Source organism: Culex pipiens, chromosome 3 (genome assembly GCF_016801865.2).
Source record: "Culex pipiens pallens isolate TS chromosome 3, TS_CPP_V2, whole genome shotgun sequence".
NCBI classification, from domain to species: Eukaryota; Metazoa; Arthropoda; class Insecta; order Diptera; family Culicidae; genus Culex; species Culex pipiens.
The window spans coordinates 48,607,501-48,624,227 of NC_068939.1; the positions used below are offsets into that span (position 1 = coordinate 48,607,501).

General features: G+C 39.0%; 1 protein-coding gene across 2 annotated transcripts in view; it reads right to left on the reverse strand.

Moving 5' to 3' along the window:
• The window catches only part of LOC120430781 (arginine kinase 1), a 67,775-nt gene that overhangs the window by 19,218 nt on the left and 31,830 nt on the right, over positions 1 to 16,727 (reverse strand). The window lies entirely within an intron of this gene.

Here is a 16,727-nt window from a genome sequence, read left to right on the forward strand (position 1 = left end):
AAAAAAATCAATTTGTCCAAACATGCTTAATATTGTTGGGGGGCTGTTGCAAATATATTTAAAACTCTCTGTCCCCCTTTAAAAAACGGTCCGTAAACTCAAAGGATAAATATTTATTCAAAAAATCTCAAAATTTCAATAATATTTTAAGTGCAATCAGCTGGAAACAATTTAAAATGCGATGCCTGCGATTAAAATTATTTTTAAAATGTTTGAGTCAGCTATTTTTTTTAAATTTTAGTAAATCTGCAATGTACAGAATCGCAAAAATAAATTTTGTCGTTCCCCTCGGCTGTTGCAAATATTTTTCAAACTTTTTGTTATAAAATTTATTTGCAAAAAAAAAAATGCAGCTATTACAATGGAGCACTTCCATTCGAGCAGTTTTTTGCTTTTTTCTACTATGTATTTCTTATGGAGCGAAAAACTGTCAAAAACTGCTCGACTGCGGGTGCTCCATTATTTTTAAAGTGTTTGAGTCAGCCATTTTTTTAAATTTGAGTGAATCTGCAATGTAGAGAATCGCAAAAGGAAATTCTATCGTTCCCCTCGGCTGTTGCAAATATGTATTTATCATTTTTTTTTGTTATAACAATGAGCATGAGCATGAGCATGAGCATGGTTGACTGCCAATGAGCTGCTACTCCGTTATTGACGGATCAGCTGAAGTTACACAATGAACCAACAGATGATTAGTGGGAGCTAATCATCCTCACTGTATAACCCCTGAAGATCTCTGCTTCAAGTCAATACCGGCGCCCCCCCAAGGAGATGCAGTTCAACAAAGGTAGGAATGTTAGTCCGATAGTTGAAGTTGCAGACTCATCAGACACAGAGTTTGTCGCTCTATACCTGTTGACACCGCATGAGACCGTTGAATCCACAGCATCTCCTTCAAGCATCACGGGAAGTGGGGGAATTGTGTTAGTAGGGGAAGGAAAGGGAAGGTCAGGATTCATCTTGGTAGATGATATGACCAGAAAGTGAAACATAATCGTTGCCTTCCGAGCTACGACGCTATAAGAAGGACTTTTCACATCTTACCGCCGGCGTGCCATCCGAGCAACGATGCTATGGGAAGGACTTTCAAAATTAAATGTTATTGTATTTATCGATTTATTCGGCGACGTGCAATTTTAAATAGATCAGGGAGACATAATCGTTGCCTTCTGAGCTACGACGCTATGAGAAGGACTTATCAATTCCTCAATCGCGATTTTTCACATCTACCGCCGTCGTGCCATCCGAGCAACGATGCTATGGGAAGGACTTTCAAAATTAAATGTTATTGTATTTATCGATTTATTCGGTGACGTGCAATTTTAAATAGATCAGGAAAACATAATCGTTGCCTTCCGAGCTACGACGCTATGAGAAGGACTTATCAATTCCTCAATCGCGATTTTTCAATTCTACCGCCGGCGTGCCATCCGAGCAACGATGCTATGGGAAGGACTTTCAAAATTAAATGTTATTGTATTTATCGATTTATTCGGCGACGTGCAATTTTAAATAGATCAGGGAAACATAATCGTTGCCTTCCGAGCTACGACGCTATGAGAAGGACTTATCAATTCCTCAATCGCGATTTTTCACTTCTACCGCCGTCGTGCCATCCGAGCAACGATGCTATGGGAAGGGCTTCCAAAACTAAATGAAAGTGAATATACACACGACGACGTGAATCCCTTTTTCAATGAAATCCAGAAATCTCCACCACTTTCTCGCGGATTCTCGCGCGCGACGTCACACACCGATCCCCCCGACGAACACCACACGACTGATGGCCCAACTTCCAAGGCCTCGACGCGAACTTCTTTTCAATGGTTCCAGAATCTTCCACCACTTTCTCGCGGATTCTCGCGCGCGACGTCATACACCGATCCCCCCGACGAACACCACACGACTGATGGCCCAACTTCCAAGGCCTCGACGCGAACTTCTTTTCAATGGTTCCAGAATCTTCCACCACTTTCTCGCGGATTCTCGCGCGCGACGTCACACACCGATCCCCCCGACGAACACCACACGACTAATGGCCCAACTTCCAAGGCCTCGACGCGAACTTCTTTTCAATGGTTCCAGAATCTTCCACCACTTTCTCGCGGATTCTCGCGCGCGACGTCACACACCGATCCCCCCGACGAACACCACACGACTGATGGCCCAACTTCCAAGACCTCGACGCGAACTTCTTTTCAATGATTCCAGAATCTTCCACCACTTTCTCGCGGATTCTCGCGCGCGACGTCATACACCGATCCCCCCGACGAACACCACACGACTGATGGCCCAACTTCCAAGGCCTTGACGCGAACTTCTTTTCAATGATTCCAGAATCTTCCACCACTTTCTCGCGGATTCTCGCGCGCGACGTCACACACCGATCCCCCCGACGAACACCACACGACTAATGGCCCAACTTCCAAGGCCTCGACGCGAACTTCTTTTCAATGGTTCCAGAATCTTCCACCACTTTCTCGCGGATTCTCGCGCGCGACGTCACACACCGATCCCCCCGACGAACACCACACGACTAATGGCCCAACTTCCAAGGCCTTGACGCGAACTTCTTTTCAATGATTCCAGAATCTTCCACCACTTTCTCGCGGATTCTCGCGCGCGACGTCACACACCGATCCCCCCGACGAACACCACACGACTAATGGCCCAACTTCCAAGGCCTCGACGCGAACTTCTTTTCAATGGTTCCAGAATCTTCCACCACTTTCTCGCGGATTCTCGCGCGCGACGTCACACACCGATCCCCCCGACGAACACCACACGACTGATGGCCCAACTTCCAAGGCCTTGACGCGAACTTCTTTTCAATGATTCCAGAATCTTCCACCACTTTCTCGCGGATTCTCGCGCGCGACGTCACACACCGATCCCCCCGACGAACACCACACGACTAATGGCCCAACTTCCAAGGCCTCGACGCGAACTTCTTTTCAATGGTTCCAGAATCTTCCACCACTTTCTCGCGGATTCTCGCGCGCGACGTCATACACCGATCCCCCCGACGAACACCACACGACTGATGGCCCAACTTCCAAGGCCTCGACGCGAACTTCTTTTCAATGGTTCCAGAATCTTCCACCACTTTCTCGCGGATTCTCGCGCGCGACGTCACACACCGATCCCCCCGACGAACACCACACGACTAATGGCCCAACTTCCAAGGCCTCGACGCGAACTTCTTTTCAATGGTTCCAGAATCTTCCACCACTTTCTCGCGGATTCTCGCGCGCGACGTCACACACCGATCCCCCCGACGAACACCACACGACTGATGGCCCAACATCCAAGGCCTTGACGCGAACTTCTTTTCAATGATTCCAGAATCTTCCACCACTTTCTCGCGGATTCTCGCGCGCGACGTCACACACCGATCCCCCCGACGAACACCACACGACTAATGGCCCAACTTCCAAGGCCTCGACGCGAACTTCTTTTCAATGATTCCAGAATCTTCCACCACTTTCTCGCGGATTCTCGCGCGCGACGTCACACACCGATCCCCCCGACGAACACCACACGACTAATGGCCCAACTTCCAAGGCCTCGACGCGAACTTCTTTTCAATGATTCCAGAATCTTCCACCACTTTCTCGCGGATTCTCGCGCGCGACGTCACACACCGATCCCCCCGACGAACACCACACGACTAATGGCCCAACTTCCAAGGCCTCGACGCGAACTTCTTTTCAATGGTTCCAGAATCTTCCACCACTTTCTCGCGGATTCTCGCGCGCGACGTCACACACCGATCCCCCCGACGAACACCACACGACTAATGGCCCAACTTCCAAGGCCTTGACGCGAACTTCTTTTCAATGATTCCAGAATCTTCCACCACTTTCTCGCGGATTCTCGCGCGCGACGTCACACACCGATCCCCCCGACGAACACCACACGACTCTCATTTTTTTTTTTTTTTTTTTTTTTTTTTTTTTTTTTTTTTTTTTTTTTTTTTTTTTTTTTTTTTTTTTTTTTTTTTTTGTTATAACAATGCCCAAAAACTCTGAGAATAGATTTTTTTCAAAAAAACTCGAAATTTGAGATTTAATGACATTTAAGTGCAATCAGCTGAAAACAATTTAAAATTTAAAAGTCCCTTGCGTTTATAATCATTTCAAGCAAAACAATGTAAATGGGTCAAAGCCGAAGTGTAAACAGCCAGTCCTGTCCTGATTCGCCCCAGATGACGGTACCGAACAAAGTGTTTTCATCGCAAAACAATGATTGAGGTCGTAGAATTCGAATTTGACGTAGGGTACGTTATCCATTAGTGGACCCCTTTCCTATAGTGGACCCTCTGAAGGGTTTTTGATGAAAAATTCAATAAAATCACAATTTCAAGCGTGTTGTTGTCTAAAAATCTTTTATTTGGCATGTTCAGCATCATTTAAAACAATGTTGACTGACATTGAATTGTCCCTTTCACCAAAATAAGTGTTTTGAGTTCGATATCTGAAATCAGCCATGGCCACTAGCATTTTCACAACAAACTGCATTTATATTTTATGATTGAATTAACCATTCAATCATTTTTTGACTGATTATTTAACTTCAGCAAGTCGAAATAATGTAAGTTTAAGGATCTTTACTAAAATAAAGTGAAGAGCTACCATTTTCGAGCAAAAATTAGGGGGGTCCAATATAGGACAACGAAATCCAAACTTTTCCAAATGTGGACCCCTGTTAATTTAACCTTCAAAAATGAAGAAAACTGTGTATTCAAGCAAAAGTTTCTCTAAAACATACAATAAATGCATGTTGTTATTTGATTTGATGATTTGATGAGTTAACCAACAGGGCCACAAGGATGACCTATGTAGCGGTTGCCTAGAATTACAGTGGCTCAGACTTAAAGGGAGCATCTTCAAATTACTGCCGTATGAAGGGCCAAAAGGGGATGGTTGGACGCGAACAAGCAAAATCACTCACGGTGTCCTCAGGGGAAGAGAATCTCCTTCCGACAGTAACCTCCAATAACTCCGAAAAAAGTCAGACAAAGCTGAAAAACAGGGCTCGCACCCTGTTGGGGGCCTAAAAGGGCGCGGCAGACAGCTGGAAACTGACAGAAGTCAATAGTTGTAGTAATTAGACAATCCTTTAGAATTGTATAATTAATAAACTTTTTCCCCCTTGTGACGTAGTTCTGGTCTTCCACTATCCACGTCCAGTCTCCGCCATTACAGCATACTGTCCACTGCCCTGATGCTCCCTACCCAATCCCCGGCTTTGGTTCTAACTACTGATAAAAAGGAAAATCAAAGATGAGAAAAGGTCAATGCGGATGGAGAGCAAATCGAGCTCAGTATCCCCTCACAAAGACTCGTAGTAAGTGTGAAAAAAAACAATGAAAAATAAGAAGAAAGACAAGACGAAAAATGAAAAGATAGTGCGTCAATGCGGATGGATCAATGATCCCCTCACAAAGACATAAAAGAGATAGATATTAGGGAGCAAAAGGGAGATGTTATGGAGCAAAACAAGAACAGAAAATCAGGAATAATAAATAGTTAATGCAGATGGAGAGCAAACTGGATTATCCAATCACAAAGAGATCAATATAAAAAAATATCCAAAAATTCATTTGCAATAATAAAAATATTGTCTTAAATGAAATGTTTGTATGTCAGTTTAAATGAATGAATCTTCTGAAATTCAAAATGGAAAGATCTCACCAAATCAGAAATCTTGGGCTTCAATCCATTTGACCGTCTCGTCACTTGTGTCCTGAATCTTCAACTGTTCAAAGTTTCCAATTCCGTCTGCAGCTTCTGCAGCTCTTCTGGTTGTGCATGATCGACTGCGTGCACCACCCGTTAAATGGTCATCACTCGAAATTTCTTCTGCTGCTAGGAATTGTGGCCATGATCAACACTTATGCTAATGGGAAGCAGTTCTTGGAATGGGACTGCTAAAATCACTCCTCAAATACATGAAATTGTTCACTGGATTCGGGCTGCATCAAGCTAGTCCCACAATATGTCTTCTCCGATGGACACTTTGTATATTTCACTTTTTTTTGGTTATTCGGCCGGTCTCTTCCTTTTCGCTGCCGACAAACCGTGGAAAACACTTTTTTTAGATTTCACCGAAACGACCCCAAATTCTTAAGTGCCATTATCGGTATGGATGGCCACTGGATCAGGGGAAGCTATTCATTCTCTTAAATTCACTGATTACACATAACAAAGTTGGAATTATCAAAAAAGAAAAAAAAACTTTGAATAAATTGTTGAAAAAAAACCATGACGCAGCTAAAAATTTTCACGTCCTACAATAAATGCATGTTGTTATCAACCTAAACCCATATTTTTTCAATTATGAGTATAAATATAGCGGTTTTCATGTTAAAAGTACCAAAAATGCTGAAGCCGTAAGAATTTATAATTAATCAAAACTATAGTTTATTGTACTTAACTGAAGCATCATAATTGCAGTTTGAAATGATATTTTATAATAATAAATCAATAACAAAACATGTTTTTAAATAAACATGCGCGGTTTTATCAGCAACTGTAAACAAATCTATTATTTAGTTTCGGTCAACCATTTATGTAATTAATATGGAAAAATTTGCATCAAGATTACTTTTATTATTATTTTTATGTTTATAATGGTTTTTGAAACGTTTTCTCTGATCTTTTTCGGAAATAAATGTGTTTAAATGTCTGTTAGGTTTTTTATTGTTTTAAGCCAAACTTGTTAACAAAACATATTTGTTTATAATTATAACTTTTTTTTTCAATTGGTTTTTCTTCTTCTCAAAATGAAATAACTGATAAAACAAATAGTCAAAATTGTTCAAAAGACTTCAGATTTCATTGTTTTGTACAAAGGGTTATGAAAAAGTGCTTAAAATATTGAAAATTTGTGAAAAATGTGCTTCGGCTCTACAAGGGGGTCCACTAATGGCTAAAATACCCTACTCCTTTGTCATGACAAATGTTTTGTAAGACTATTAAACCGGCAAAACTAATTTCATCAATTGAATAACGTTCTCCAAACACGCAAACTTAAAAAAAAAAACATTTTTTTCGTGCTCCTTTCCGCCATCGACATTGGCCTTGAAAGAACCGGTGCTAACCACCACGACCGAAAAGCTTCCGAAAGCTCCCCAACCAAAGCACGCTGGCGCGCCTAACGGCGACTAGCCGCAACACACAATTGCACTGATAAGACACACAACGGTTTAAAAGTTTGTGTGCGCGCACTTGTGTCCCATCTTGATAAGTGCGCCGTGACAATTGTATAATTTGGACCCGGTCCATTAATGGTTAAAATACCCTATCAAAATATTTAGTCGAGGTCGTAAAAAATTGTACTAGACAAATTTTGTTTTCGTTGACGATATAAAACAGATAGAATAGAGCGTCCAATTTCCCGGGGTTACAAAATTCCCGGGAAACGGGAAATTTTCAACAAATTTCCCGGGAAATCCCGGAAATTCCCGGAAAATTTGAAATTTATCAAAAATTATTCTGATCTTGCTTTTGAACCATATTTTGTATAAAACAGCGATCATAATGGTCAAAATGGGTGTGAGGATCAATTATTGGCTTTACTGCTTGAAAAAATCATGCAATTTTAGGAAAATATTTAATTTATCTAATTTTATATGCTGTCGTACCAAATCAAAAAATTATCATCTGCATTTTTTTTGTTGAGAAGCATTATTTTTTAAATCAAAGTATTTGGATAGTGAGTAGAATCCATGCTCCACAACCATAAAATTGCCTCTAAATTTGTCTCTGTGACCAGCTTGAATTTATTTTTTCATGGCAAATATCTTTTTTCCAGAACAAGTCTTACTTTTATGAATAAATAGATAATAATTAAATTTACCTTAAAAATCTAACTTCTCGTGCTTTTTCACTTGAAACACTACTTCAAGAAATCACTCTAAGTTTTCAAATATATGAAGCGAGTTTTTGAAAAATGTTGTTACATGGTATTCAGCTTAACAAATGACTTAGCTTAAAATAATTTTCATTGTGCAAGAAGTGGTTTAAATTAAACAAGCCTTACCCGACAAACTTCGTTCTGCCTTTTTTTCGTTTGTTGACGTTTTTTAACTTTTTTGCTTATTCAGCCTACTGTGATCAAAATGTGATTTTATGATGACGATTTTTTCCGGAATCGGTTCCAGAGTGGCCAAAGTTGTAACTTTTTTGCGTAAGAACCTTACTTGGACTTATACGAACCCAACGCAACAAAGAGCACCTCGATCCGAAGTTTCGTGTTGAATTGATTCGCGTTCGAACAAAAACGTCGAAATTTTTCATATATATAGATAGAAGATAGATGATGCATGTTTTTCATATTTAATCCTCTTACGCCCTTGGTATTTCCAGTGCTTAAATTGTAATTTCTCGAATATTATTAAACAAATTCTTCTAGCTCAACCCTTAAATAAAATTTTCTTCCACGATAAACAAAAACGTTAAACAAATCTCAGTTTTGATATTGGCCGGAAGGGGTTCAGGTCTTATTTTCAAATGATATAACAACAAAAAACGAAAAAAACAACAACAATTTCCGTTAAAAAAGATTACCAAAAATAAAATAGATAATTTTCATTTCATTGTATACTTATTTAAGTTGCCCAACACCAAAATCTATTCCCAGTTGTGAATGCTTCAGAAATTAATATTATCTGAAAAAATCCTTGACATGAAATTGACAGTTGGTTGAAATGAATAAAATCAAGTTAGGTTCTGTCATTGTTTTCTTTTATGTAGATTTTCAAAACATTGGTGCCCAAATATTAAGAAAATGTATACTTCCGCTTGAATTTCGGGAATTCCCGGGAAATTTACAAATTTCCCGGGAAACGGGAAATATATTTTTTCGGGAAATTCCGAGAATTTCCGAGAAATTTTTTCCCGGGACGGGAAATTGGACACTCTAAGATAGATAGATTTAACAACAAATCTAGTTTAACTACACTCAAACCCCGTTGGTTTGACACCAACTGTTGCCAAACGAACGGGGTCACTTTTTAGTTTGACACCTCTTTTACACTACCAAACGTTTGTTTTAATTATGTGCGTGAGCGCAGTGTAAAAAGTGACAGTTCGTCACTTTTTAGTTTGACTTTGACCAACCAACCAAACTAAAAAAGTGTCAAACGAAAAAGTGACCAATCAACGGGGGTTGAGTGTATTTTGCTAATTCTCAAAACAAATTGTTTTACAAGAATAAGTTTAAAAAAATAAGCTTTGACAAAATTAATGTTTTTGTGGAACTGTACATCGAAATTCCACAAAACTAAAAAAAAATAAATGCTTGAATAATGGAAATTTTCAATTTCTTGCACGTCAAATTTCAATGAAATTTTGAAGTTTGAAAAAAATATTTTTTCGCCCCCTAATTTTTTGAATCAACATTGAAAGGGGACAAAAACTTCGAAAAATATTTGCAAAGACCTTATAGGGGGAGAGGGGGTAGTATCCAACCCCTAAGGGAAAACTGTAATTCCTCAACCACTCAAGAGTTCAGACTCGACTATCCGATGACTTTGTAAAAATATCAATTCTTAGGATTAAGATGGTGGCTAAAATGGCGGTGATGGATTATTGAGATAAATGCATTTTAGTAACTTGAAGGAAATCGACAATTCAAATTTGACTGAAATAGAGTCTTAGAACTAAATTTTTACAATAATAGTAAAAAAAAAAGAAAATAAAGTGTTTTGTTATTATTCAATTATCCGAAGTCTCATACAAACTTCGGTTAATCGAGGCTTCGGATAATCGTGTCTGGACTGTGACTCATTTTTTTTTAATTCACATAAAATCTCCTAATCCACGACTATCTTTCTCTTTACAGGCGATTAGAACATTTTAAACAAATTCCACCACGCCACCTCCCCAAACCTGTGCGAGACCATTCAATGAGAAGAAAGTCCAATTTGTTACGGCGCGTCCGTCGTTTGACATTAGAACACCGGGAGATAAACGCGCAAGACGCAAAAGTTAACGATGCTGCGCGTGTGCTATTTTTGTCCCGAAAACCTCGTCACGCCAGGCTTTAGCATCATCACTGGGCGTCACATGCTTCGAACAAAAGTTACTTGCGTCGTCGATTCCGAGGCGTGTGCGTGGAGTTGCATGACTTCGTGTGGGGAACGAGTTTTTGGTGCAGAGTACAGATTAAAAAAATATGGTTTTCGTTTGGCTTTCATGTCATTCCCATATATGTTTAAGCCTAAGTTTAAAAATTAGCTTATACCAATTTATTAAAAGTGACTTTAATTCTTCATAAATTTGTTTCAAACTTTTGCAATCATAATTTGTTCCAAAAATATCAATTAAATTAATTTAAAAACCTAGTTAAAACATAATTTGAAGTGCCTCATTCAAGCAGCGCCCTCTAGATGTTACCACGTGGTGCGTTCCGTCTGCATCGCCGGTGATATCGTGAAGTTCTCCTTGGCAGTGATCTGCAGTTTCGGGGATTTTTTTTTCTTGTTTCTTATTTTTCGCTCACCGCAGATCTTCCCGACGACGACGGTTCTTTTTGCTTGGCTGCAAATTTGCACCAGCAGAAGCCAGCAGTCAGTCGGGACCGACTCGGGAGTGAATTTTTTGGGTGAACGGCCGTCAACGCAAATTTGCGCAAAATGCGGTTGACTTGCGCGTGATGCGACTTTTGGGGTGCTAATTTTTGTATCATGTTGCGAAGTAATTATGTCAGATTATTCCCCGAGGGAATTGATTTACTGCCGTTTTATTTAGCTGTAAGAGGATTTTTATTTGGGGAGGTCAGAAACATGAACAATTGATCATGTTTTTTGAGGAGAACTTAATGATGGAAAATTCATTTTATCTGAATTTTTTCATAAAACATATTGTATTTATAAATCGAAGCTCGCAAACTTTTCAGGTAAACAGATAAGCTCAAATTTGTTTGTCCATTTAAAACACACATTTTTGATCAGATTACGAAGCATATTTATTCTAATCATTCTTATAGAGTCCTCGTTTCTCGAACTTTCAAAAATGTAAGTATAAAGAATAGTCTAAAGTAAGTAAGTCTACACGAAGAAAAAAGATTTCCTAAAATCGTGAATAAGCGTTCATGAAAATGAGAACCTCGAACAAAGTGTTCGAATCCCATGGTACGATTTTGAAAAACGTACCATGAAATTTGAACACTTTGTTCGTGGTTCCCATTTTCATGAACGCTTGTTCACGATTTTGGGAACCCTTTTTTCTCCGTGTAGTAGTAAGTTTTCGGATTGCTAAAAGTTGCGAAATGCTTACGAACTATTTATTTTGCGTTGCGTTTTCCCAGTTGCCATTATTTACGTATGTCACATAAAATCACTTAATTGAGTATGATTTTAAAAGCTTGTCGATTTGAAGATGCCTTCGGCTTGAATTGGGCACTATCGTGAGTGCGCTTGTAACGAGATAATATGGATTTTAAATAAGAGAAGGGAAATGAAATGTTGGGTACAAACAGTGCAGAGCCGTAGCGAGGGAGTTTTCGGGGGGTACAGTTGGTAATGAAGTACCCGCAGTCTAGCAGTTTTTGAAAGTTCGCTCCATAAGAAATACATAGTAGAAAAAAGCAAAAACTGCTCGAATGGAAGTGCTCCATTGCTTTTTGACTTGTAGCAATGTTTCCTTTCGTTGCTAGTATCATTTTGGATAAAAGCTTAGGTTTTAAACATAATTTAGACAGACAGACAGGAACAGTTTACAGATCGGCCTATGTTTGAAAAAAATCATAGAAAATCGTTAGTTGATAGTAATGATTTGCTTGTGAAAGCTTTTCTTGTGATCTTTCGATTGATGTATCGACCGACTGTATTTTTTACGTTTTATATCAAGTTTTCAAAGACAAATATTGACCCTTGAAATACACAAATTCGGAACACTTTTTTCATACTAATCTAATCTAATCTAATCTAATCTAACCCTAGCGCAGCCAATCTTTCGAGGGCATCCTGGAAAATGCCTTAGGTTGATTAACGCCTAGCATCCTCTTGTCATTATTAACAATTGCAGTGCCTCAATGCAATAAATTGCTTTGAAACATAACAAACGTTAAAGCGGCCAGGCCAACTGCGTAAAGTTAACCGCAAAGATGATTCGTTGAAGTGGATTGAGTTTGAGCACGAGTGTTCAAACCACAATGCATTTCTGAATCTACAGGGGGGGAAGAAACGTGGGGATCCCCCGCTCACGTTCCTATTTATAAAAGCAATGAATCGTTGGGAGCACCATGCTAAGAAGTTTTGGTGCCCCGGGACCCTCGGGGATGGGACATTGTATTTCCACAAATGCCCTGGACAATATTTGCCGTGGTTATAGCGCCACAACTCATCGGAACACTTTTTTCAAACGGATTTAAACAAACTTTGGTTCTCTCTTGGAGTACATATTTTTATCAAAATATCAGTTAAATGCACGTATTCACAATTGTGGGAGGCACAATAACATCCCACAATTATGGAACAGGAAATTTGGAGGCAGTGTTTTGCTGCTCTGGATAAAATGGTCTTGAAAGGCAGTTTTTTGTTTAAAAAGTAGGTACTACTTTTACTAATGAAATAACAAAAGAATTTCATAAAAATAGTTGGGTCGACAGAAAAGATGCATTTGGCGTGCTATTGACAAATTATCACGAAAGTGTTCCGAATTTGTGCGTGTTCTAAATATGTGGGATGACTGTATATTAGGGTGTTTCAACCAAAACAAAAAGTTCTCAGATAACGTCAAACTGAGGTTCCCATTGTAGAGGATACCCATAGGGACTCTCATGCCAAATATTAGCCCATTCGGTTGAGAATTGGCCTGTCCCCAGCTGTTTGAAGTTTTCATAGAAATTACTAGGGGATTTTTGTGCTTTTCGTTCAATCGTTCCTACAGGTCTGGGGACAACATGGAATTACTCGGAATCAAGACAGGTGTGCAGGGGATGGTCCAATGAACACATTCCAGAAGGAATGAGGGTTGTCCTTTATGACTCCAAGGTGCGCATTGGATCGACATCCGGTGTCTTCAGAATCAACGATTCATCCTTCAAAAGCATCGCATTTTCTTAGTATGCTATGAAGGATTTGTGTAAATCACGACACCACATGTCAGACGGTGGAGACAGGCCAATTCTCAACCGAATGGGCTAATATTTGGCACGAGAGTCCCTATGGGTATCCTCTACAAGGGAAACATCGGTTAGCTGTAATCTGAGAACTTTTTTGTTTGGTATAAACAGCCTACTGTATAGTCATCAAAATTATTGAGATCTGGCTTCTGTGAACTGGTGAAAAACAAACCGATTGAAGGAGGTATTAGACTATGACAAACAAACAAACTCGCACTTCGCCGTTTGCCTGGTTTGTTTGCCTGCATATTGTTGGAGAAACGTCAGCTTGCATACATTTTGCTTTGTTTGCGAGTTTGGCATACGTCAAACACGAAAAATTGCGAGTTTGTTTGTCATAGACTTGTTTCTCCTAAACTAAACTTTTGCTTGTTTCAGTGACTGTAAAAAAGCAGGGACTCTCCCCAAAGGCACTTTCCGAAATAAATGCATATAAAAATAGTGGAATGTCAATATTTAAATAAATTTCGTGAAGGGTTTTGTAGTTTATAAGTTTATTAAACAATGTATGCTTTAAAAATATATCTGAATATTTTTTTACTGTTTTTATACATATTGATGCAAGAAAAAATGTTCTCTTTAAGGTTTTTTTATGCATCACTTCCATGAATATAGATGTAATTCAATCTGAATACTCAAAAAAGCTTTCATTTGTTAGTTAGTTTGAGTCAATTTCGCACAATTTTCGAGTTATAGTCTAGGTCTCGAGTTTTCCCAAGTCTCCTTTACAGGTTAATATCGTTTAATATCGGTTTCTCATCACTGCTCTGACCAATTCGGCTCATATTTAGAATGATGACTCGTCGAGAAGATCCCGCGTGCATGACGAACGCTTATTTTTAAAATGCTCATTTCCAGAGGTTGTTTTGAAAAAGGTCCTATAAGCTATTGTGTTTCATATGTTTATAGGACCTATTCGAAAAACCCGATTTAATATCACCAGAGGTGAAATAGAGCCTTTCTTACAAAATGATGAAACTCCGACTAATATATTGATGCAATTATTTTTTCAGAAACATAATGATACCACCCAGTGAGAATTTGACCTAAAGCTTCGAATCTGTTTAGACTAAACCTCGAATGCATTTTGTTTTTAATTTCAGAAGTACATTATGAGGTGCAAGATAATTATATTTAATTTATTTATTTAACTAAGAAAAACGTTACTTAATCCACCCTTAGGTGGTTGGCGCCTTCCTCACATGTAAAGGGTGCTATCCAAAATGCAAAAAGTGCTTTAATAACACTTAAGTGCTTATAACTTTTGATAGGGTTGTCAGATCTTCAATGTTTTGGACGCGTTAGAAAGGTCTTTTGAATAGGTATATCCAACGATAGGTTGCATGAGAGATCCGGACAACGTTTTCATCAACATATCTGAGATCCGACCTCCAAAAAGCGTGTAAATAACACTTAAGTGCTTATAACTTTTGATAGATTTGTCAGATCTTCAATGTCTTGGACGCGTTGGAAAGGTCTTTTAAATACCTTTCTGAAAATGTATAGCATGACGGGGTTTCTTACAAAAACCACCCTTTTTACAATCTTTCGGACTTTTGTTAAAATCGTTTTTTAAGCATAACTTTTGAAGTACTTAACTAAACTGCATGATTTTTAATAGCGACTTATGGGACCCCAAGACGGATCGAATGACGCCAAAATGGACAAAATCCGTTCAGTCAATGTTGAGATAATCGAGTGACAATTTTTTGATCAGCATCCCACCACACACACAGACATTTGCTCAGAATTTGATTCTGAGTCGATAGGTATACATGAAGGTGGGTCTAGGACGTCAAATTAAGAAGTTTAATTTCCAAGTGATTTTATAGCCTTTCCTCAGTAAGGTGAGGGAGGCAAAACTTATTGGATTGACATTATTAGAAAAAAAATAATAAAGGTATGTATCGATATTGCACTTTGTCGATCTATTATCAGAAGCCAGAAAGAACACTTTTAAGCGCAGCGTAAAACGGGCAAGCGTAAATGTGCTGGTGTTTATGCTTCGACTTGACGACTTATCGATCTTTCGAGCGAGAACAAGCCGGGCTTCGAATTTGATGTTCAGTATATGATTATGTATGAAACCAAAAATTTAATGGGAAAAAGGGTAAAAATAACACGTAAAACACTAATATGGCTAGTTGCTGTTTTTGTAACAAACCAGATAAAAAATAAAACATTTGAGTCATTTTGATGGCCTAATATAAGTTTCTATTAAACGTTGGATTTGATCAGATTTGGCGACTCCCCTTAAACGGCACTGCGTACACGTGTCGCTGTCCTGAATTAAACAATGTGAAAGGTATTCTCACCTACCGTTTTTTTTCTGCCCTGTTCCCAGACCAAAATTCGGAGCCCATTTGTGTTTGATAAAGAACGTCGTAACACTAACCGGTCCGTCAGGCTGGCCCTTCACATGGGGATCCTGCACCGCGCCTAATTGAAGGTCCAAAAGTCCCGCCGCAAAGACAGAGAGAGAACAAAACTGCTTCACAGGTGATTCCACATCCGAATTCTCAGCTCATCGCACAAACCAGTTTTGGTGGCCGTTGACCAAAACGTAAATTTCAAGTTCATGGACTTCCTCAACATTAAATGCATCAACGCCAGGAGAACTCCTTGCGGTGAAAGTAAGTGAATGTAAAATTGCTTTCACAAACTGATCTGGAAATTGGCTCCTCAGACGATTTTTATTCTGTTCCGAACTGTCGCTTGTGAAAGAGCTTGTACGTTTTGAGGTCCCACTCGAGGACATATTCCAAAGGATAACGGTGTTTTTAAAAGAAATTGTGAAATAGTTTGATTTCAACTGCGGAGAAAATGTATCGAATTTTGCTTGTGTTGATTGTGATAACTGTGCATTGTTGGGCAAATAAGACCCAGCAAAATGACCCTAACCAATATGATGAAAGTGTTCTTTTAAGCCAAAACAGTTTTAGTCATATAAACAACAAAAAAGCTCGCCAGTTTGCACCAGGAGTGTATTATGTTATTGGACATTATGCGGTAACAGCGCCACATGGTAGTGTATTTCTGCTTAATATGACATCCTTATGTTTTCAAGTAATGTTTTTTTTTCAAACCTAACCGTGTTCTGTTCTAGTGACTGTGACACCTGTGACAACGCTTATACCAAGTAAGTTCTAACTATCTTCATGCAGTTTCAATGAGTCGTAATTCCACTTTGATGTTTATTAAAATGAGCGTAAAGCCTTGGTTTCATTCGAAAATAATTACCGATGCATTATACATTACTTACAATATTCATTTCCGCTTGCGAATTTTCTTCACCCGCGAGAGAGAAAGAGAGGTGGCGAAATACGCAAAAGAAAATCGCTCCCGGACTTCTCGAAGAAAATCAATCCATTGAAGATTTTTTTTGTAAATTTCCTTGTGAGCATCATTACGTATTTCGCTTTGTTTACACATTACTTATTTCGTTTTGTTTACACTCGTTGCACATCTACAAAAAGTGACAGGTCACTTTCAGACGTGGAACGTAACACCTAAAAGTGTTGTATTGGAATAGATATTCCGCCGAATAATCTAAACAATTCCTTTTACGGATCTTTCTTACGCGAGACAAGAAA